The sequence below is a fragment of the Pongo abelii genome, chromosome 9 (genome assembly GCF_028885655.2).
Source record: "Pongo abelii isolate AG06213 chromosome 9, NHGRI_mPonAbe1-v2.0_pri, whole genome shotgun sequence".
NCBI classification, from domain to species: domain Eukaryota; kingdom Metazoa; phylum Chordata; class Mammalia; order Primates; family Hominidae; genus Pongo; species Pongo abelii.
The window spans coordinates 25385769-25409648 of NC_071994.2; the positions used below are offsets into that span (position 1 = coordinate 25385769).

Sequence of the window (23880 nt, forward strand, 5' to 3'; positions counted from 1 at the left end):
CCACCCAAATCTCATATTGAAATGTAATCCCCAATGCTGGAAGTGGGGCCTGGTGAGAGATGATTGGATTATGGGGGCAGATTTCTCATGAATGGTTTAGCAGCATCCCTCTTGGTACTCTCCTAATGATAATGTGTTATTGTGAGACCTGCTCATTTAAAAATGTGTAGCAACCCCTACCTTTCTCTCTCTTGCTCCTGCTCTGGCCATGTGATATGTCTGCTGCCCCTTCATCCTCCATCATGACTGTAAGTTTCCTGAGGCCTCCCCAGAAGCCAAGTGGATGCCAGCATCATACTTCCTGTATAGACTGCAGAACTATGAGCCAATTAAATCTCTTTTCTTTATAAATTACCCAGTCTCAGGTATTTATTTATACCAATGTGAGAACAAACTAATATAGACACAAACACACAAAAATATACCATTCATAAAACATATGAAAAATTCTTCAACTTCACTAGTCTAGGAATTATAAACATGAGACAAACATAAATGAAATATACAAAATGACCCATTATTTTACATCCATTAGCTAAGCAAAAACAAAATTTGACAGTAGAATGTATTTTTTGTTCTCATTTTTGTTTTGAGATAGAGTCTCACTCTTTCACCCAGGCTGGATTGGCATCTCAGCTCACTGCAACCTCTTCTTCTTGGGTTCAAGCCATTCTCCTGCCTAAGCCTCCCACATAATCACAAAACTTAATTCAACTGGTAATTTGTAAACTCTATGAATGGCAATTGTACTTGATTACATAGTGTAGAAATTTTCTAACACATACAATATTTCTGTCTCAGGATATTTGGGGCAGCTTTGTGTTAATAATGATATACTAAAAATGGCCAAGTTGCTAAATACTGGGAGAATGGAAAAATAAAATGTGATATGTTTGTATAATTCAATACTTCATATCAATTAAAAGGAATGAACTAGACTTCTTTTGAGTCATAGGTGGACTCAAAAACATAAATGTTGAGAAAAATAGGCAATTTAAAGAATGAGACATAATATAATGTATATGTGAATTTAAAGATAATACTAGACACAAATCTATATAAATAGGTTTGTCTATTTACCTATCATGTATATGTGAATTTAAAGATAATACTATATACAAATCTATATAAATGGGCTTGTCTATTTATTTACCTATCAGGAATCTTCATGCATTCATCAATCTATTCATCTTTCAATCAACCCATTGCTATATTCATCCATCTAAAATATTCTTAAATGGGCTAGAATAATACACATTGAATTTATGAACATAGTTGCTTGGGGATAGAAATGCAGTTTGCTGAGATGGAACTGGAAAGTAAATTCAACTTCATTTGTAATGTATATGCTTTTATGATTAAAAAATAGACAAAGCAAATTTCACAAAATACTATTATCTATTTTAGGTGGTACATACAGTTACACATTATGCCTTCCATGCTATTTTTTATTTTAATCTTCTAACTTATATGAAAATATTCCAAATTAAATAATTTAACATATGTAATGATGAATTTTCAGCCTTTTAAACCTGAATATATCTTTATTGACTAGAGCAGTCAATATGATCATCTGTGTGCAACATCTGTAATGTGCTGAGAAAAAATTCATAAGGGAATGAAATCGGCATTTTTCCAGAGTACCCAGACGTATGCCAGACGTATGCCCTGTTATTTACTTCTGCCATGAGAGAATTGGTTCCCAGAGATGAGTAACTACAGCAAATCAGAAATAAAGGAGGGCCCAAGAGACTGCCCTAAAAGAGCCTGTCATTGGAGTGATGAAGAAACCGAGTTTCATGCGGAAGAAGCAACTTGGCAAAAATTATACATTCTCATTATTGGCAGTAAGTTTTCTTGACTTCTAATTGTGCACACTATGTGGAATTACAGGTGCTCCTTATGGGAACCCAAATTACATTTTCCTGTTTCAGTGACATTTGCTTCTGGGTAAAAGCAATGAAGTCAGAAGCAATACCAACTAGTCATTCCCGTAATCTGCTCTGAGCCAAGTAGCAGGGGTAAAGCACATTCGACGGTGATTTACCCCAAGGTCTAGGTCGCCATCTCTCAGCTGTCAGGTCAACTCATGGGAGCCCCCTCGTTCCTATGTCCCCATTCTGGCTGTGCTTCCTGTGGCTTTGGCTTTGGCTTCACTCTGATTTCAGGAAGACAAAAAGAGGGTAAACTTCCTTCTTGAAAGTTGCAATTTTGCAGGTTGCAGGCTAGAAAGGTTCTTCTTAATAAAGGCTAGAATTAATTAAAAGAGAAGGTCAAAAGGGTTTAACTACCTAGTGCTCTGGAAGAACTACAGGTCACACATGAGTGACTGTTATTGATTAAGCATTTTGATTGCCTGCCCAGAAAATCAATACCAAATCGTTAGACTCTTCAAAATATTAGACAAAATGAAGACAAGGATTTTAGCTTGGAGCCTGAATTTTTCATGTTTCAATAAATTTGACAGGAAATTTCTGTGCATCCAGGTGAACTGCAGTGGAATAAGCAAAGGTGGAATGATGGATTATTGAGCTGCTTGGAAAGCAATAGTTGCTGCCTGTGGCTCTTGTAATTCACTCTGGAAAGATGCATCTTGAGGCTTGTGGTAAGAGTAGATCAGATGTAATGAGTATATTTTTCAGTATCAGAAAGTAAGGGATATTTTTCTTTCAATTAAGGGCAGAAAAAGCAACTCCTTATTGGAGAATCTATTTCAAATGTTAAAGGAAAGTGGTGACAATTTGTTGTTTTCATTGTATAACTGAAAATAGCCAAACAGTACAGAAACAAGACTTTCAAGATGTCTAAAAGAGAAGCCGTGGCAGAACTAAAGGATCATGCCATTTCTTCCCCTAGAGGCAAGAACTAGTGTTTATATGATACTTACTAGGGATCAGGAAAGGCTGATTCACTTGATTCTCATAATAAGCCTCTAAGGCAGATATTAATGTTATCCTCGTTATATAGATTATATCATTATATAGATGCCTAATGTCACTCAAGTGTTAATAGCATAGCTATTATCTGAATTGAGGAAGTCTGTATTCCCTACCACTGGAATAAAATTTTTCAAACATAAACATACATTGAAATTATGTGGAGAATTTGTTAAAACAGACTGCTGGGTCCCACTTCTAGAGTTTCTGATTTAGTAGGGCTTGAGTCAGATCCAAGAATTTGAAATCTAACAAGATCCAAAGTAATGCAGATACGGCGGGCCTATGATCCTACTGCCTTTGGTTATTGCAGTTAATAGCCCTTCATATGTCACTATTTTTCTACCTAGGATTCTGCAGCACTCACGCTGCAAATGGCACAACACAAGTGTGATTATTAGACTGTCAGTTCCTCAGGGTCATGATTAATCACCCAACCATAACACCACAAACATGTCAAACTTTTTGATCAATAGACTAGGTAAAAAAAAAAAAAAAAAAAAAAAAAAAAAAAAGTTCACTAATGAAAGGTTAAGTTAGTGTACTGTGTATTTTATTATGTTTTAGGTTTAGATATGACACACATTATAACTAAGGCAAATCATTCATGAATTGAGTTATGAATATAGCTGTGTGCATTTTATATCATTTGATGCTAGTGGCCCTCTTCCCAATTATTTGGTGATGGTTCATCATGTATATTTTTATACCCCTATGCTGTTTCTTTTGACTAGAAAACTCCTTCATTTCTTACTAACAAATAGACATAATACTCACCCTTCAAGGTCCCACTCACTCTCCACTGTAAAGTGTGAAGTTTCCTAGTTTAAAAAGAATGTGAAATGATAGATCACTGTTCCCTGAACTAGGTTCTAGCAAAAACAGGCTAAACTCCGAGTCAGTAGCTTGAAATCATCAAAATATGAGCTTTGTTAATTCCTCTTATCATATCAAGATGTCTTCATCTCTATTATTGTCCTTTTCCTGTATTTACTAACTTTTCATCGACCTTAGGCAATGAGTAGCTTCAATTTAAGAACCAGAATAAAGGAAATAAATGCATAACTGAGGTCTTGACTTCCGTGAGATTCTAGGAAACAGGCTACATCAGCTTATCAAAGTACTCTAAATTTTCATGAAGTAATTTTCCAGAATTTCAACTAATAGAAGGGCCTCGCAGCCTTTGAAGTAAAAAACTTGAAAATGATATTCAGTCTAGCAAAATTAAAGCCCTTGAAATGCATAAAACCCAACCATTCTTTAGTAGAGTTTGCTTTATCCTGGAATTCTCCATGACCCCATTCTTATAGCCTTACAGAAACACCACCTAGCTTTAGAAGTTAAAATCAAATAAACGTGAGGGCAACTTCTCAGTCTTATGCAAAAAAAATGAATGCTGACAATCTTGCTGTTTGACTCATTCAGACAATGAAGGGAAAAGTGAATTCCTCAAGATCTTTCTTCCTTCTTTGTAAGGCACCTATGATGCTTTGGTGTTGATAGAACTTAGGGTCAAAATCAGAAAGAAATTAGTCACCTCTATGCTGTCTGGAATGCAAGTTAGTCTTCCTTGTGTTTGCAGTTAAAAAGGGAATTAGTAATGAAATACTTGAAATTCAGAGAGCATGAGGCACCATAGAATGGGTACCTGTTATGATAGGTACTAACCACGCGAACACAAAATGTGGGTTTTACAGGGGACACTTGAAGCTTCAAGTTCTTGAGAAATCAGAGAAGTGGCAGATCCAAGAAGCCAAGTTAGGTCTCAGATTCCAGATTCTATGCATATAGATCTCCTTATCAGATGCTTCACATTGTCTGACTTCAAAATATTCTACAAAGCTGTAGACAAAAAACAGCATGGCATTGCTATAAACGCAGACACACATATAAATGGAACAGAACAGAATATCCAGAAATAAATCTACATATTTATAGCCAACTGATTTTGAGCAAAAGGGCATACATTAAAGAAATCACACCATCTTCAATAAATGGTGCTCTGAAAACTGGATATTCATATGCACAGGAATACAACTAGGCCCCTATCATTTGCCATTTAGAAAAAACCAAATCAAAGGGGATTAATGACTTAAATGTGAGACCCCAAGCTATAAAACTACTAGAATAAAACTTAGGGGAAACACTTCAGGACATTGGTCTAGGCAAAAATTTTATAGGTAAGACTTCAAAAGCTTAGAAAAAAAAACCAAAAATAGACAAGTGGGATTAATAGTAACTGAAAAAGCTTCTGCACAGCAAAAGAAACAATCAACAAAGTGGAGAGACAACCTGTAAAATGGAAGAAAATATTTGCATACTATTTATCCAATAAGTGACTAGTGTCCAGAATATATGAGGAACTCAAATAATTCATCAGCAAAAAAACAAATAATTTGACTGAAAATGGACATAGGATTTCTCAAAGGGAGACATAAATGGCCAACATGTCTATCAAAAAATGTTCAACACCTGTAATCATCAGGAAAATGCCAATCAAAACCATAGTGACATGTCATCTTACTCCAGTTAGAAGGGCTGTCATCAAAAATACAAAAAAAAAAAAAAAAAAAAAAAGCAAGCACTGGTGAGGATATGAAGGAAAGGAAACTTTTATGCACTGTAGTTGGGAATGTAAATTAGTGCAGCTACTTTGGAAAACAGTGTGGAGGTCTCACACAACACTAAAAATAAAATTACCATAGTATCCAGCAATCCTGCCACTGGGTACTTATTCAAAGGACAGGAAATCACTATATCAAAGGGATACCTGCACTGCCATGTTTATCACAGCACTATACACAATAGCCAAGGTTAAGAATCAACCTAAATATTCATCAACAGATGAACAGATGAAGAAAATGTGGTATGTATTGTGAAAGGAAAATAAATCTTAGGGCTCCCAAATCACTAAGCTAAAAAGAGTAGTCAAGCTGGGAACTGCTTAAGGCAAACATGTCTCCTATTCAAAGTTACCCCTCTCCTTACTGAGATAAATGCATATCTGATTGCCTCATTTGGAGAGGCTAATCAGAAACTCAAAAGAATGAAACCATATGTCTCCCTACGACCTGGAAACCCTCTCCCGACTTTGAGGCATCCCACCTTCATCTTGAGTTGTCTCACCTTTCCAACTGAACCAATGTACATCTTACACATATTGATTGACATCTTATGTCTTCCTAAAATGTTTAAAACCAAGTTGTGCCCCTACCACGTTGGGCACATGTCATCAGGACCTCCAGAGGCTGTGTCACAGGTGCAGGTCCTCAACCTTGGCAAAATAAACTTTCTAAATTAACTGAGACCTGACTCAGATTTTCAGGGTTCACAATATGCACGATGGAATAGTATTCAGCCATTTAAAAAAAACGATGAAATTCTGTCATTTACAGCAACATAATGAGCCTGGAGGACATTATGTTAAGTGAAGTTCATCTGGCTCAGTAAGATAAATACCACATGTTCTCACTCTTATGTGGGAGCTGAGAAAAAAAAAGGTGAACTTACAGAAGTAGAATGAAGAATTGTGGTTATTCGAGGCTGGGAAATTCGGGGGAAAGAAAACATAGAAAGATGCTTTTTAATAGATACAAAGTTACAGCTCAGTGGGAAGAATAAATCTTAGTGTCTTGTAGTGCTGTACGATGATTATATTCAATAATAATTTAGTGTATATTTTCTTTTTTTGAGACAGTTTCACTCTTATTGCCCAGGCTGGAGTGCGGTGGCAAAATCTCAGCTCACTGCAACCTCCATCTTCTGGTTTCAAGTGGTTCTCCTGCCTCAACCTCCCACGTAGCTGGGATTACAGGTGCTCACCATCACGCCCAGCTAATTTTTGTATTTTTAGTAGGGTTTCTCCATATTGGCCAGGCTGGTCTCGAACTCCTGACCTCATGATCTACCCACCTCGGCCTCCCAAAGTGCTGGGATTACAGGCGTGAGCCACCGCAGCTGGCCTAGTGTATATTTTCAAAAAGTTAAAAGAGGATTTTGAGTGTTCACAACACAAAGAAGTGATAAATATTTAAATGATAGATATGCTAATTACCCTAATTTGATCATTAGTGTACACATGTATAGAAATATCACTCTATTCCATATATATGTGCAATTATTACAAGTCATTTGAAAATAATATAAAAAATTATGTAAAAAAAGTAATGAAAAAGCAACACGAGCAAAAACAAAATGAAACTCTACAGCAACAATCATGCACATTGTGTTGTGCACACTATATTAATCTCAGAGTATTACTAATGTTTTTAAAGATGGTCTTTATTAGTCCATTTTTATGCTGCTGATAGACACACCCAAAACTGAGAAAAAAATAGATTTAATGGACTTACAGTTTCATGTGGCTAGGGAGGCCTCACAATCATGGCGGAAGAGAAAGGATCTTCTTACATGGCAGCAGCAAGGGGGAATGAAGCAGCAGTGAAAGTGGAAACTCCCTTAATAAAACCATCAGGAGGTATGTTCCAAGATGGCCAAATAGGAACAGCTGTGTTCTGCAGCTCCCAGTATGATCCTCGCAGAAGACAGGTGATTTCTGCATTTCCAACTGAGGTATGTGGTTCATCTCACTGGGACTGGTTGGACAGTGGGTACAGCCCACAGAGGGTGAGCAGAAGCATGGCAAGGCATTGCCTAACTCGGGAAGTGCAAGTGGTTGGGGGATTTTTCTCTTAGCCAAGGAAAGCCATGACAGACCGTAACTGGAAAAAAAAGGGGACACTTCCGCCCAAATACTGTGCTTTTCCCAAGGTCTTAGAAACTGGCAGACAAGGAGATTGTCTCCTGTGCCTGGCTTGGCAGGTCCCATACCCATGGAGCCTTGCTCATTGCTAGTGCAGCAGTCTGAGATGGAACTGCAAGGTGGTAGCCCAGCCGGGGGAGGGGTGCCCGCCATTGCTGAGGCTTGAGAACATAAATAAAGCTGCCAGGAAGCTCAAACTGGCAGAGCCCGCTGCACCTCAGCAAGGCTTACTACCTCGATAGACTCCACCTTTGTGGGCAAGGCATAGCTGAACAAAAAGCAGCAGAAAACTTCTGCAGACTTAAACAGCCCTGTCTGACAGCTCTAGAGAGGGCAGTGGTTCTCCCAGCATGATGTTTGAGCTCTGAGAACAGACAGACTGCCTCCTCAAGTGGGTCCCTGACCCCCATGTAGCCTAACTGGGAGGCATCTCTCAGTAGTGGCCAACAGACACTTCATATAGGTGGGTGCCCCTCAGGGACGAAGCTTCTGGAGGAAGTGAGAGGTGACAGCATGCTGGCAGCCCTCGCAGCCCTCACTCGCTCTTGGTGCCTCCTTGGCCTCGGCACCCATTCTGGCCATGCTTGAGGAGCCCTTCAGCCTGCTGCTGCACCGTGGGAGCCCTTCTCTGGGCTGGCTGAGGCCGGAGCTGGCTCCCTCGGCTTGTGGGGAGGTGTGGAGGGAGAGGCAGGGGCGGGAACTGGGGCTGTGTGCTGCGCTTGCAGGCCAGCTAGAGTTTCAGATGGGCATGCGCTTGGCGGTCCCTGCACTTGGAGCGGTGGGCCAGCCCTGCTGGTCCCAGGCAGTGAGGGGCTTAGCACCCAGGCCAGCAGCTGCAGAGGGTGTGCCAGGTCCCCCAGCAGTGCTGGCCCACTGGCGCTGGGCTCAATTTCTCGCCGGGCCTTAGCTACCTCCCCATGGGGCAGGGCTGGGGACCTGCAGTCCCCCATGCCTGAGTCTCCCCACCCCACGCCATGGGCTCTAGCGTAGCCTGAGCCTCCCCGATGAGTGCCACCCCCTGCTCCATGATGCCCAGTCCCATCGACTGCCCAAGGTTTGAGGAGTGAGGGTGCATGGAGCGGGACTGGCAGGCAGCTCCACCTGTGGCCCCGTGCAAGATCCACTGGGTGAGGCCAGCTGGGCTCCTGAGTCTAGTGGGGACTTGGAGAAACCCTGTGTCTAGCTAAGGGATTGTGAGTGCACCAATCAGCACTGTGTGTCTAGCTCAAGGTTTGTGAACACACCAATCAGCACCCTGTGTCTAGCTCAGGGTTTGTGGATGCACCCGTCGGCACTCTGTATCTAGCTAACCTGGTGGGGACTTGGAGAATCTTTATGTCTAGGTAAGGGACTGTGAATGCACCAATCGGCACTCTGTATCTAGCTCAAGGTTTGTAAATGCAACAATCAGCACTCTGTGTCTAGCTCAGAGTTTGTAAATACACCAATCCACCCTCTGTGTCTAGCTAATCTAGTGGGGCCGTGGAGAAATTTTGTGTCTAGCTCAGGATTGTAAATGCACCAATCAGCACCCTGTCAAAATGGACCAATCAGCTCTGTGTAAAACAGACCAATTGGCTCTCTGTAAAATAGACCAATCAGCAGGATGTGGGTGGGGCAAGATAAGAGAGTAAAAGCAGGCTGCCTGAGGCAGCAGTGGCAACCTGCTCTGATCCCCTTCCACACTGTGGAAGCTTTGATCTTTTGCTCTTTGCAATAAATCTTGCTACTGCTCACTCTTTGGGTCCACACTGCCTTTATGAGCTGTAACACTCACCACGAAGGTCTGCAGCTTCACTCCTGAAGCCAGCAAGACCACAAACCCACCGGGAGGAATGAACCACCCCAGATGCACTACCTTAAGAGCTGTAACACTCACTGTGAAGGTCTGCAGCTTCACTCCTGAGCCAGCGAGACCACAAACCACCAGAAAGAAGAAACTCCAAACACATCCGAACATCAGAAGGAACAAACTCCGGACACGTCACCTTTAAGAACTGTAACACTCACCACGAGGGTCCGCGGCTTCATTCTTGAAGTCAGTGAGACCAAGAACCTACCAATTCCGGACACAGAAGGATCACGCAGCAATATTTGCTGTTATGCAGCCTCCGCTGGTGACACCAAAGAAAACAGGGTCTGCAGTGGACCTCCAGCAAACTCCAACAGACCTGCAGCTGAGGGACCTAACTGTTAGAAGGAAAACTAACAAACAGAAAGGAATAGCATCAACATCAACAAAAAAGACATCTACAACGAAACTCCATCTGTAGGTCACCAACATCAAAGACCAAGGGTAGATAGAACCACAAAGATGGGGAGAAACCAGAGCAGAAAAGGTGAAAATTCTAAACACCAGAGCACCTCTTCTCCTCCAAAGGATTGCAGCCCCTTGCCCACAATGGAACAAAGCTGGATGGAGAATGACTTTGATGAGTTGACAGAAGTAGGCTTCAGAAGGTCGGTAATAACAAACTTTTCTGAGCTAAAGGAGCATGTTTTAAGCCATCACAAGGAAGCTAAAAACCTTGAAAAAAGGTTAGATGAATGGCTAACTAGAATAAACAGTGTAGAGATGACCTTAAATGACCTGATGGATGGGAAAACCATGGCATGAGAACTTTGTAATGCAAGCACAAGCTTCAATAGCTGATTCGATCAAGTATAAGAAAGGGTATCAGTGATTGAAGATCAAATTAATGAAATAAAGTGGGAAGACAAGGTTAGAGAAAAAAGAGTAAAAAGAAACAAACAAAGCCTCCAAGAAATATGGGACTATGTGAAAAGTGTACCTGAAAGTGATGGGGCGAATGGAACCAAGTTGGAAAACACACTTCAGGATATTATCCAGCAGAACTTCCCCAACCTAGCAAGATAGGCCAACACTCAAATTAGGAAACACAGAGAATACCACAAAGATACTCCTTGAGAAGAGCAACTCCAAGACTCATAATTGTCAGCTTCAACAAGGTTGAAATGAAGGAAAAAATATTAAGAGCAGCCAGAGAGAAAGCTCGGGTTACCCACAAAGGGAAGCCCACCAGACTAACAGTGGATCTCTTGACAGAAACCCTACAAGCCAGAAGAGAGTGGGGGCCAATATTCACCATTTTTTAAAAAAGAATTTTCAACCCAGAATTTCACATCCAGCCAAACTAAGCTTCATAAGTGAAGGAGAAATAAATTTCTTTACAGACAAGCAAATGCTGAGAGATTTTGTCACCACCAGGCCTGCCTGACAAGAGCTCCTGAAGGAAGCACTAAACATGGGAAGAAACAACTGGTACCAGCCACTGCAAAAACATGCGAAATTGTAAAGACCATTGATACTATGAAGAAACTGCATCAATTAATGGGCAAAATAACCGCTAACATCATAATGACAGGATCAAATTCACACATAACAGTATTAAACTTAAATGTCAGTGGGCTAAATGACCCCAATTAAAAGACATAGAGTAGCAAATTGGATAAAGAGTCAAGATCCATCAGTGTGCTGTATACAGGAGCCCCATCTCATGTGCAGAGACACACATAGGCTCAAAATAAAAGGATGGAGGAAGATCTACCAAGCAAATGGAAAACAAAAAAAAAGCAGGGGTTGCAATCCTAGTCTCTGATAAAACAGACTTTAAACCAACAAAGATCAATAAAGACAGGAAGGTCATTACATAATGGTAAAGGGATCAATTCAACAAGAAGAGCTAACTATCCTAAATATATATGCACCCAATACAGGAGCACCCAGATTCATAAAGCAAGTCCTCAGAGACCTACAAAGAGACTTAGACTGCCACACAATAATAACGGGAGACTTTAACACTCCATTGTCAATATTAGATAGATCAATGAGACAGAGGGTTAATAAGGATATCCAGGACTTGAACTCAGCTCTGCACCAAGCAGACCTAATAGACATCTACAGAACTCTCCACCCCAAATCAATAGAATATACATTCTTCTCAGCACCACATTGCACTTATTCTAAAATTGACCACATAATTAGAAGTAAAGCACTCCTCAGCAAATGTAAAACAACAGAAATCACAACAAACTGTCTCTCAGACCACGATACAATCAAATTAGAACTCAGAATTAAGAAACTCACTCAAAACCACACAACAATATGGAAACTAAACAACTTGCTCCTGAATGACTACTGGGTAAATAACGAAATGAAGGCAGAAATAAAGATGTTCTTTGATACCAAGGAGAATCTCTGGGACACATTCAAAGCAGTGTGTAGAGGGAAATTTATAGCACTAAATGCCCACAAGAGAAAGCAGGAAAGACCTTAAATTGACACCCTAACATCACAATTAAAAGAACTAGATGAAGCAAGAGCAAACACATTCAAAAGCTAGCAGAAAGTAAGAAATAACGAAGATCAGAGCAGAACTGAAGGAGTTAGAGACACAAAAAACCCTTCAAAAAATTAATGAATCCAGGAGCTGTTTTTTTGAAATGATCAACAAAATTGATAGACTGCTAGCAAGACTAATAAAGAAGAAAAGAGAGAAGAATCAAATAGACGCAATAAAAAATGATAAAGGGGATATCGCCACCGATCCCACAGAAATACGAACTACCATCAGAGAATGCTATAAACACCTCTACACAAATAAACTAGAAAATCTAGAAGAAATGGATAAATTCCTGGACACATACACCCTCCCAAGACTAAACCAGGAAGAAGTTGAATCTCTGAATAGAACAATAACAGGCTCTGAAATTGAGGCAATAAGTAATAATCTACCAACCAAAAAAAGTCCAGGACCAGATGATTCACAGCTGAATTCTACCACAGGTACAAAGAGGAAGTGGTATCATTTCTTCTGAAACTATTCCAACCAATAGAAAAAGAAGGAATCCTCCCTAATTCATTTTATGAGGCCAGGATCATCCTGATACCAAAGCCTGGCAGAGACACAACAAAAAGAGAGAATTTTAAACCAATATTCCTGATGAACATGGATGTGAAAATCCTCAATAAAATACTGGAAAACTTGAATCCAACAGCACATCAAAAAGCTTATCCACCAAGATCAGGTCGGCTTCATCCCTAGGATGCAAGGCTGGTTCAACATATGCAAATCAATAAATGTAATCCATCACATAAACAGAACCAATGACAAAAACCACCTGATTATCTCAATAGATGCAGAAAAGGCCTTCGACAAAATTTAACAGCCCTTCATACTAAAAACTCTCAATAAACTAGTTATTCATGAAATGTATCTCAAAATAATAAGAGCTATTTTTGACAAACCCACAGCCAATATCATACTGAATGGGCAGACACTGGAAGCATTCCCTTTGAAAACTGGCACACAACAAGGATGCCCTCTCTCACTGTGACTCCTAGTCAACATAGTGTTGGAAGTTCTGGCCAGGGCAATCAGGCAAGAGAAAGAAATAAAGGGTATTCGGTTAGGAAAAGAGGAGGTCAAATTGTCCCTGTTTTCAGATGACATGACCGTGTATTTAGAAAACCCCATTGTCTTGGCCCAACATCTCCTTAAGCTGATAAGCAACTTCAGCAAAGTCTCAGGATAAAAAATCAATGTGCAAAAAATCACAAGCATTCCTATACACCAATAACAGACATACAGAGAGGCAAATCATAAGTGACCTCCCATTCACAATTGCTACAAAGTGAATAAAATACCTAGGAATCCAACTTACAAGGGATGTGAAGGACCACTTCAAGAACTACAAACTGCTGCTCAATGAATTAAATGAGGACACAAACAAATGCAAGAACATCCCATGCTCATGGGTAGGAAGAGTCAATATGGTGAAAATGGCCATACTGCACAAGGTAATTTATAGATTCAATGCCATCCCTATCAAGCTACCAATGACTTTCTTCACAGAATTGGAAAAAACTACTTTAAAGTTCATATGGAACCAAAAAAAAAACCCACATTGCCAAGACAATCCTAAGCAAAAAGAACAAAGCTGCAGGTAGCATGCTACCTGACTTCAAACTATACTACAAGGCTACGGTACCCAAAACAGCAGGGTACTGGTACCAAAACAGAGATATATATATACCAATGGAACAGAACAGAGGCCTCAGAAATAAGACCACACATCTACAACCATCTGATCTTTGACAAACCTGTCAAAAACAAGAAATGGGGAAAGGATTCCCTATTTAATAAATTGTGCTGGGAAAACTGCCTAGCCATATGTAGAAAGCTGAAACTGGATCCCTTCCTTACATCTTATACAAAAATTAATTCAAGATGGATTAAAGACTTAAATGTTAGATCTAAAACCATAAAAACCCTAGAAGAAAACCTAAGAAATACCATTCATGATATAGGCATGGGCAAGGACTTCATGACTAAAACACAAAAAGCAATGGCAACAAAAGCCAAAATAGACAAGTGGGATCTAATTAAACTGAAGATCTTCTGCACAGCAAAAGAAACTACCATCAGAGTGAACAGGCAACCTACAGAATGGGAGAAAATTTTTGCAACCTACCCGTCTGACAAAGGGCTAATATCCAGAATCTACAAAGAACTCGAACAAATTTACAAGAAAAAAACAAACACCCCATCAAAAAGTGGGCAAAGGATATGAACAGACACTTCTCAAAAGAAGACATTTATACAGCCAAGAGACACATGAAAAAATGCTCATCATTTCTGGTTAGCAGAGGCAAATCAAAACCACAATGAGATAGCATCTCATGCCAGTTAGAATGGCAATTCTAACTGGAATTAGAAAGTCAGGAAACAACAGATGCTAGAGAACATGTGGAGAAATAGGAACACTTTTACACTGTTAGTGGGAGTGTAAATTAGTTCAACCATTGTAGAAGAGAGTGTGGTGATTTTTCAAGGATCGAGAACTAGAAATACCATTTGACCCAGCAATCCCATTACTGGGTATATACCCAAAGGATTATAAATCATGCTACTATAAAGACACATGCACACATATGTTTATTGCAGCACTATTCACAATAGCAAAGACTTGGAGCCAACCCAAATGTCCATCAATGATAGACTGGATTAAGAAAATGTGGCACATATACACCATGGAATACTATGCAGTCATAAAAAAGGATGAGTTCATGTCCTTCGCAGGGACGTGGATGAAGCTGGAAACCATCATTCTTAGCAAACAATCACAAAGACAAAAAACCTGCATGTTCTCACTCATAGGTGGGAACTGAACAATGAGAACATTTGGACACCGGGCGGGGAACATCACACACCAGGGTCTGTTAGGGAGTGGGGGGCTGGAAGAGGGATAGCATTAGGAGAAATACCTAATGTAAATGATGAATTGATGGGTGCAGCAAACCAACATGGCACAGGTATATCTATGTATCAAACCTGCACGTTGTGCACATGTACCCTAGAACTTAAAGTATAATAAAAAAAAATTAATTAAAAAAATAAAATCATCAGATCTCATGAGACTTATTCACTACCATGAGAATGGAATGAGGGATACCGGCCCCATGATTCAATTATCTCCCACAGGGTCCTTCCCACAACACATGGGAATTATGGTAATGCCATTCAAGATGAGATTTGCGTGGGAACACAGAGCCAAACCATATCATGGTCCCTGTCATTAGATAACTTTATGAAAAAGTTATATATAGTAATCTCCAGGGACTTCTCTCTCCAACCTTTACTCATCTATTCAAGAAATGCCCTATCTCTGAATTCCTCTTCTACTCTGTGCATCTAGGGACACTACTGCATCACTTCCACATGCTCTGCAATGTGGCAGGTTTAGAAAGAGGTGCAGTAATGAAAATGACTGGAACTGTAAGGCCACACACTCTTGTGTTTCAATTCTTGATCTGCCACTTTGATTAGCCTTGTGCTAATTACTTCTTCTAGTCAAGCATTCTTTTTCTCAACTGATGTGGTGAGGTGGAAAGGTGATAATGTATATCAAAGTGTTTCACGAATATACTAAAAAAAATTGTACATTCTACTTTAGAGGGGCAACAATAGTTATCACTATCAACCAGAAGAGTGAAATCTCTTTTACACTAAGCATTGTATAAGGATGTAAATAGAGTACTAACAGAGGAGGAAATGAACACCTTCTTTAGGCCAGCTCCCTAGAGGTGGCAGTTACCAAGAACAGTTAAGCAGAGCTTTCACGTCACTTCCCAGCAAGCTCAGACCCACAGCTGCTCAGTGTCTCTGACAGGGATTCTGCTGAGAGGCTTTGGAGAGAAGAAGATTACCTGGCAGATTCCCCACTGGAGACTGGAATATCGAAAACTGCAGCTTTTGCAGATAGTCCTATTAAAATCTTGAGCCACAACTCTTTCTGGTCCTTGCTGAATGCAGGCAGTTGGCTTTCTTTGCTTCTTATGAATCATGAGACACTGCATGCTTTTGATCTTTTTAGCATCCTTGGTGAACTCAGGTACTTTAACACCTCAGATATGGGGTAATCAGCCCATGGAGCTCAATTCCTAAATATAGAAGCCAAAAACTGTGTACCTACTATGTGCCTGGCATGACATATCACATATGACTTCTGGAATTGTGTATTCTTTTAACATTATAGTGCAAAGTTGACATATTTTGCATGCTCCCCATATAAGAGACTTTATAACAACATAGCCTACCACTAAAAAATACACAAGTTCAAATACTGTCTTTCCTCATGCTCTGTAGTAACACTGTAGGCACATGAACTAGGCTTGGCAAATTGGCTATTTCTTACTGCCACTTTGAAGTAGAGCCAGTAGTATAAGGAAATATGAGTAGCATTCAGTAATAGCAGCAAAGATGCATCAGCATCCATGGTGGCTGTGGCGTCTGGGCTGGTGGTAGCCCCCAGTACTGACAATCTTCTTCCCATGGTGGTGTGACCATCATTGCAGTATCCTGACAATTGGGGAGCTTTCCTTTATTACTGACAATTCTTCACTTGATAAACTGTCTATGATGCTTCCAATAAATTACCTTTCTCCCTATGTTAAGCAGGTTTCTATTATTATTGGCAACCAAGATTTATGTAAATATTATGATTGATATTAGAAAGCCTAAATTAAAATAAATAAAAATTATATTCAGAGAAATTTTAAAAATGTTTCTATAGACACAGCCTGACAAATATGTAGGTGCTTTCTCTTCTTCCAATTATATTGCATATTTTCACTAAAAATATCTCATAGGTTCATAGAATTATGGAGCAGAAAGAACCATAAGAACCGCCTTGTCCAAAAAGTCCATTTTAAGGTAAGCGTGTGCTGAACTAGACAGGGTGAGTATAGCAAATGCATGGCAAAGCAAACTCTAAAAAATACCAACCTCTTTTTCCCTAACTATGTGCTCTTTCAAATGCAAAATTTGTTTCTTGAATATGAGGGTGAGGAAACACATCTTGATAGAGTGGAAGGGTGACGTTGAGCTTGATAGATTGAAAGGTTGACAGGGTACTCTTTTTCTGACTGTATAAAAGTCAGTTCTGCTTCAGGCATAATGAGATATGAACAGGTAAAGAGGTAAAGTAAAGGCAATCTGGAAAGTTTAGACTTTAATACTGTAAGCCAAAAAGAAAATTGTAAGCCCCCCAACTGACTGAAAAGACAATCTCTTGGCCAGGCGGACCACAGAGTAACCTTGAAAGCTGAGTTTTCAGCCATGACTAAATAGGAGTTCCCTATACCCTTCTCACTCACTACCAGTAGGCTTTCTTCTCTAAGGGCTTACCAGAAACCAGCCCTTTCAAAAGACTTCATCTGATATCAACGAACAGCCTGATGCTTCCCCTATTTTGTGGTTGATAAGAGACCAGGGACTACCCACTGCTCTTGGCCAGTCTTTGGAGAATGCACAGTAAGGGTTTTCCTGTCCTCTGCTTCACCTTTTGATGTCCGAGGGCCCAAACCTTTATCCTCAGATAATGCTGGTGCCACCACCAATTTTGTACATGAGTCCAGTGAGGGGTCTGTATTTAACAGGGTTCTCCAGATGAACAGGACTAATAGGATAGATGGTATACGAAAGGGAGTTTATTACAGGGAATTGACTCACACCATCACAAGGTGAAGTCCCACAATAGACCTTCTGCAAGCTGAGGAGCAAGGAAGCCAGAGTCCCAAAACCTCAAAAGTAGGGACGCTGACAGTGCAGCCTTCAATCTGTGACTGAAGGCCCAAGAGCCCCTGGCAAACCACTGGTGTAAGTCCAAAAGTCCAAAGACTGAAGAATTTGGAGTCCTTTGTTTGAAGGCAAGAAGCATCTAGCACAAGAGAAAGATGGAGGTCAGAAGACTTAGCCAGTCTTCTACCTTACTTCTACCTTCTTATGCCTGCTTTTATTCTGGCCATGCTGACAGCTGATTAGATGGTGCTCATCCAGATTGAAGGTGGGTCTGCCTCTCTAACTACACCTGACTCAAATGTTAATCTTTTTTGGTAACACCCTTACAGAAATACACAGGAATAATACTTTGCATATTTCAATCTAATCAAGTTGACACTCAGTATTAACTATCACGGGGGATAAGGCTTGTCAGAATGGCCAATATGCAGGCTGAAATCCTTTATGAAAAAATAAAGCCCTCTGCCGGGTGCAGTGGGTGGTTCACACCTGTAATCCCAGCACTTTGGGAGGCCGAGGCGGGTGGATCACGAGGTCAGGAGTTCGAGACCAGCTGACCAACATGGTGAAACCCCGTTACTACTAAAAATACAAAAATTAGCCAGGGGTGGTGGTGTGCACCTGTAATCCCAGCTACTCAGAAGGCTGAGGCAGGAGAATCGCTTGAACCTGGGAGGTGGAGGTTGCAGTGAGCCGAGATCGTGTCACTGCACTCCAGCCTGGGTGATAGAGTGAGACTTCGTCTCGAAAAAATAAAGAAAGAAATAAAAATAAAGCTCTTTTTTCCAAATGTATGAACCTCATCATTCTTCAGTTGACAGTACGTAGGTAGTGGTGATTCATGAAGGAATAGGAGAATGATCCCTTAATAATGCTATTTCACTTTACATTTATGTAGTGCTTTCTAGTTTATTAATGGTAGAATTGGGCAGAAAAAAATAAACTGCTTTAACGCTTATGTTTCCCTTTTCTTGCTCTCCAATACTGGCTTCAGGACCTCTCTCTGGTTCCACCACTATGCTACTGTAAATCAAAAATAACATTTCTAAGCTCTCCCCCAACAGTCATCTGAATAGACCCCTCCTTTCAACCAACGGCATTCCAAAGTTAACCGTGTGAACCTAAAAGTAACTGAAACTCAATCAATTTATAAGGTTTATCTTGCCAAGTTTAAGGATGCACCAGAGACACAGTCTCAGGATGTCCTGATGCCCAAGGTCGTTGGGGTGCAGCTTGATTTTATACATTTTAGGGAGACATGAGACATCAATCAATATGTGAATGATGTACCTTGGTTTGGTTTGTGACGGCAGGACAAGTTCAAGTTAGGGAGGGGGCTTTCAAGCCATAGGTAGATAGGAGACAAACTTGCATTTTTTATTTGTGAGTCTCTGGTTAGCTTTCAACTAAATACACAATTTACATTTGAGTGAAAGGTAAAGGAATAGTCATTTATGCCTTAGTCTGGTTTAGTATAACAATAGGGCAAAAGAAGCAATCAGATATCTGTCTCAGGTGGGAAGAGGGATGACTTTGAGGTCTGTCTGTCCTTTGTCCATAAGGAATTTCCTTGTGGGCAAATTTTGACGGATGTATGTGGCTTTAAAAAAATCTTTGTAGCTCTTTTATTTAGGAATAAAATGAAAGGCAGGTTTGCCTTTGCAGTTCTCAGCTTGACTTTACCCTTTGGCTTAGTGATTTGGGGGTCCCAAGATGTATTTTCCTTTCACAACCTGAAAACTAGTTCAGGCTGTTACAGGTAGTTAGATAGGGACGAGCGGGGCAGGAGAGGGTTCTTTCTCCACCTGCTAGAAATGTCAGGTGATGGTCTGACAATTATCAGACTGCCTCTCTAAAAATGAAAATTTGGCAGCCCACCCAGGGCCAGGCAGAGGCCATTTCCTGATGATCCACAGCTATTAACATTAAAGTGTTAATTGAACGCAGATGCCAGGGAGAAAAAGCTTCCTGGGCATGCGCACTAAGAGACAAAATGGTGAAATATGACCTTCCCGGTACAGTCCGCTGGAAAAAGGGAAGAAAGCCTCGGATGGCCATGAGTGCAACTTTCTAAATACAGTGTGCAGTGATCAGTTCCCAAAGGTAAGAAGGGCACTGGGCATGCAGGAAACCAACCCTAGGAGTAGAATCATGGGAAAGAGGCAAACCTATAAAGCTCTGGGATCAAGGTTAAACGTTCTCTTTGTCCTTCAGGCGCCCTCTTGGATGTCTTCCAAGTAAGCTTTCCTTTCTTTCCTGTTCTAAAGCCTTTTTTTTTTTTTTTGAGATGGAGTTTGGCTTTTGTTGCCCAGGTTAGAGTGCAATGGAGCAATCTCGGCTCACCACAACATCCGCCTCCCAGGTTCAAGCAATTTTCCTGCCTCAGCCTCCTGAGTAGCTGGGATTACAAGTATGTGCCCCCATGCCCGGCTAATTTTGTATTTTCAATAGAGATGGGGTTTCTCCATGTTGGTCAGGCTGGTCTCAAACTCCAGACCTCAGGTGATCCATCCGCCTCGGCCTCCCAAAGTGCTGGGATTACAGGCGTCAGCCACCGTGCCCGACCTTAAATCCTTTTTAAATAAACTGCCACTCCTGCTCTGAAACTTGCCTCGGTCTCATTTTCTGCTTTATGCCCCTCCGTCAAAGTCTTTCTTCTGAGGAGGCAAAAAGTTGCTGTGGACCCATGCAGATTCACCACTGGTAACTCGGGGTAACTCAGATACCTATCACCAGTAACAAGGCCATGATGGGAAAGGGGAGTCAGATATGCCTCATTATACTCTCCTGTCTTTTGGAATTCAGGCACAGATGACCAGCATTAACATTAAAATAGACGTGAATACTGATAAAGTAGACTCTTTGAAGCAATAAGACACCAAATTCTAGCCTGACTCGAGCATAGCATCAAATGGCAGATAGCAGGCCCTGAAAGAAATTGAAGTATTTTACCCCAAATTATATTTTTCTGACATATATTGAAATGGCCTGGCAAAGCTGTCTCTTGTGAGAAAAATCTACATTCTATAGAGAATCCCCATTAGTTCATTACTTTCTTTTCCCTGATCCAGGAGAGTCAACTCTGATACGAAACATTGACAATCTATTTTCTCTGAAGCCTGCTGCCTGGAGGCTTCCTCTGCATAATGGGAATCTTGGTCTCTGCAACCCCTTATCTTAACCCAAACATTCCCCTCTATTGATTCTACGTCTTTGGACAATAACTTACGTCTTTCAACCAATTGCCAATCAAAATCTTTGAATCTCTCCGTGTCCTGGAAACACCCCTCACTTAGAGTTGTCCTTCCTTTCCAGACTGAACTGGTGTACATTTTACATTTTACATGTATTGATTGATGTCTGATTTCTCCCTAAAATTTATAAAACCAAGCTGTTGTCTGACCACCTTGGGCATGTGTTCTAGGAATCTCTTAAAGGCTGGTCACTCATATTTGGCTCATAATATATCTCTTCTTTTTTCTTTTTTTGGAGACTGAGTCTCGTTCTGTCGCCCAGGCTGGAGTGCAGTGGTGCAATCTCAGCTCACTGCAAGCTCCACCTCCTGGGTTCAAGTGATCCTCCTGCCTCATCCTCCCGAGTAGCTGGGACTGCAGGTCTGCGCCACCACGCCCAGCTAATTTTTGTATTTTTAGTACAGACAGGGTTTCACTATGTTGGCCAGGATGGTCTCGATCTCTTGACCTCGTGATCCTTCCGCCTCGGCCTCCCAAAATGCTGAGATTACAGGTGTCAGCCACCGCACCCAGCCTAAATCTCTTCAAATATTTTGCAGAGTTTGACTATTTCCATTGATACCATATACCTAAGAGAACTTATGACAAGACATTGTACTCATTTCTTTTTGGCAGTGTCAACTGTGAACTGCTTAAGAGTTTCCTACCTCTGGTCCCTTTGTCCCAGGCCCCACTGACAATCTCCAGGCTATGTTGCAGCCACAAGATAAGCATGTGTTAACTCTTTGTTAAATAAATGAATAAATTAAAGGATGAGGTGAATATTAGGAGATAAATGAGACTGAGGGACTATGTGCAGCAAGTATATTTACATCAGCATGAATCAGATGTTCAATAAAAGTAAATCTCTTTATGTTCTCTTGCTGCTCTCTTCTAATTAGAGTTCTCTCCTCAGATAATGTCAAGAATTTAAAGTTGTCAATTAAAAGACAATGCCATCTCTTCTGACTTAAAAGAGTATCCTTTGTTTATATGCTTAGTTTTAAGGGTTTTTTTCTCCCATTCCCTCCCCTTTTTCTTCCATTTGAGTAGATGGTTCTTACAAGGAGAAAATCCAGAAACTATCAGTTGGCTACCTTGATGTGATCCTCTTCATGAGGAAGCTTGGACTTCTCCCTGCTTCACGGATGGGTTATGAGATAGTCCAGAGAAGCTGCATTCTAAGAAGCATTATGACCTGTCTTCTTAGAAACAACATGGCATCACTTTTACCACATTCTTTTGGTCACAAGGAGAGGGAATTACACATCACCTGATTTTGGATGCATGTGTGAGGTAAGGCTTAAAATTAAGGCCCAAACTGATGTGGAACTGTAGCATAATAAATATATTTGGTCTTTGTTGCTGGTTCGTGGTACAGAGTTCTTAAAACTCTAGGAATTTCCTGAATGATAGGAATGTCTTTTGTTATTCATATGGTGGCCTACTTAATGACAGTTTATTTTATGCTAGTGAATTGCCTTAAGGGGGGGTCCCCAGATAGCATCAGTATGGGGGTGGGTCACCAGAAACACCAAGAAATCAAAGCGTTGGAACATTAACTTCCACCCACATAACTTTAGAGAAGAATATAGGGGGAGGAGTTGAAGATTAAGCTCTATAAAGAAATGTGTAAACAATGAGCCTTGATGAGCTTCCAGGTTGGTGAATACATTCATGTGAAGGGGAGAGAGGAGAGTCACTCATACCCTAACTCAACAGAGAGGCTCCTGGGCTCAGGACACCTCCAGACCTTGCCCTATGTATCCCTTCATCTGGCTATTTATGTGTATTTTTTATTGTATTCTTTCTAATAAACTGGTAGACATGAGTAAAGTGTTTCCCTGAGTTCTATAAGCAATTGTAGTAAATTATCGAACCTGAGGGAGGGTTGTTGGAACCCCCAATTTAATGCCAGTTGGTCAGAAATAGGGAAGATGTGAACTTGTAATTGGAATCTGAAATTACAGGAGTCTTGTGAGACTGAGCCCTTAATTTGTGGGATCTGATGATAACTCTAGGTAGAGAGTATCAAAATTAAATTGAATTATAGGACACTCCTGATGTCGGAGAATTGGTCAGTGTTGGAAAAAAAGCAATATACATCTGATGTCAGAAGTACAGAGTGTAGAAAAAAATAAATAACCTTTGTTTTCTGAAATATCTTGGTATCTGGTGAAATTCAGAAATCCTTGAATAGAGTAATTACAAGTTTCTCTCAGTACTCTGCTTCTACACATAAGGTCTTCAAATTAAACAACCCTCCTTATCAAGAAGACTAGGCAGTTTCTACTGAGCAATGTATTTCAGTTGCCCACTAGCCTGCAGAATTATTTAAACAGGTCAGTCACATCCTCCTGAAGTAACTGAGATCACATCATCTTCTTGGTACTACAAAGACTGCCTTTCAAAGCCCCTCATTTTTCACTCTGTTCCCAAGGGCAACCCCCATTTGGCAGCGCATGGCATGTGGTATCCTCCTTCCCCAGGCTGTGAGGCTAATAAATTGCTATTGATTTCATGTGCCCAGTGTTATGTGTTGTATGTTCAGACATCTTCATAACCAGTAGGTAGAAATCCCAGACTAACCCTAGGGGGTGATTGAGACAGCATTGCAAAATCACACTGCGCAGACCATGTCAGATGTAGGAGGAAATATATTGTTGCCGTCATCTTTGGAAAATAAAATCCCCATTGATATTATTTCCTCTTCAAAACGGGATAGGAGAACCTCTCTAATATACCCTCAATGAATTTAGAGGCCATCAAGAAAATTACGTTACTCAGCATTAATTCTTATCACTATCTTTATCACTAAACTGCTTTGGATGGATAATCTCTATTCC

General features: G+C 40.6%; 2 long non-coding RNA genes across 3 annotated transcripts in view; one reads left to right on the plus strand and one right to left on the minus strand.

Moving 5' to 3' along the window:
* Positions 1–1512: 1512 nt before the first annotated feature.
* Positions 1513–22205, minus strand: LOC129048965 (uncharacterized). 2 transcript variants are annotated; one of them, XR_008511681.1, is made up of 4 exons: positions 22132–22199; positions 21031–21172; positions 3714–3757; positions 1513–2250 (listed from the first exon to the last, which is right to left on the minus strand). It is a non-coding gene; the product is annotated as an uncharacterized LOC129048965 (long non-coding RNA). The 2 variants fall into 2 exon arrangements; XR_010141857.1 differs by lacking the exon at positions 21031–21172 and having other exon boundaries at positions 1513–2158; positions 22132–22205.
* The window catches only part of LOC134762150 (uncharacterized), a 104404-nt gene continuing 102706 nt past the window's right edge, over positions 22183–23880 (plus strand). Inside the window, exon 1 of the long non-coding RNA XR_010141854.1 lies at positions 22183–22330. This is a non-coding gene — a long non-coding RNA (uncharacterized LOC134762150). The remainder of the gene's footprint in view (positions 22331–23880) is intronic.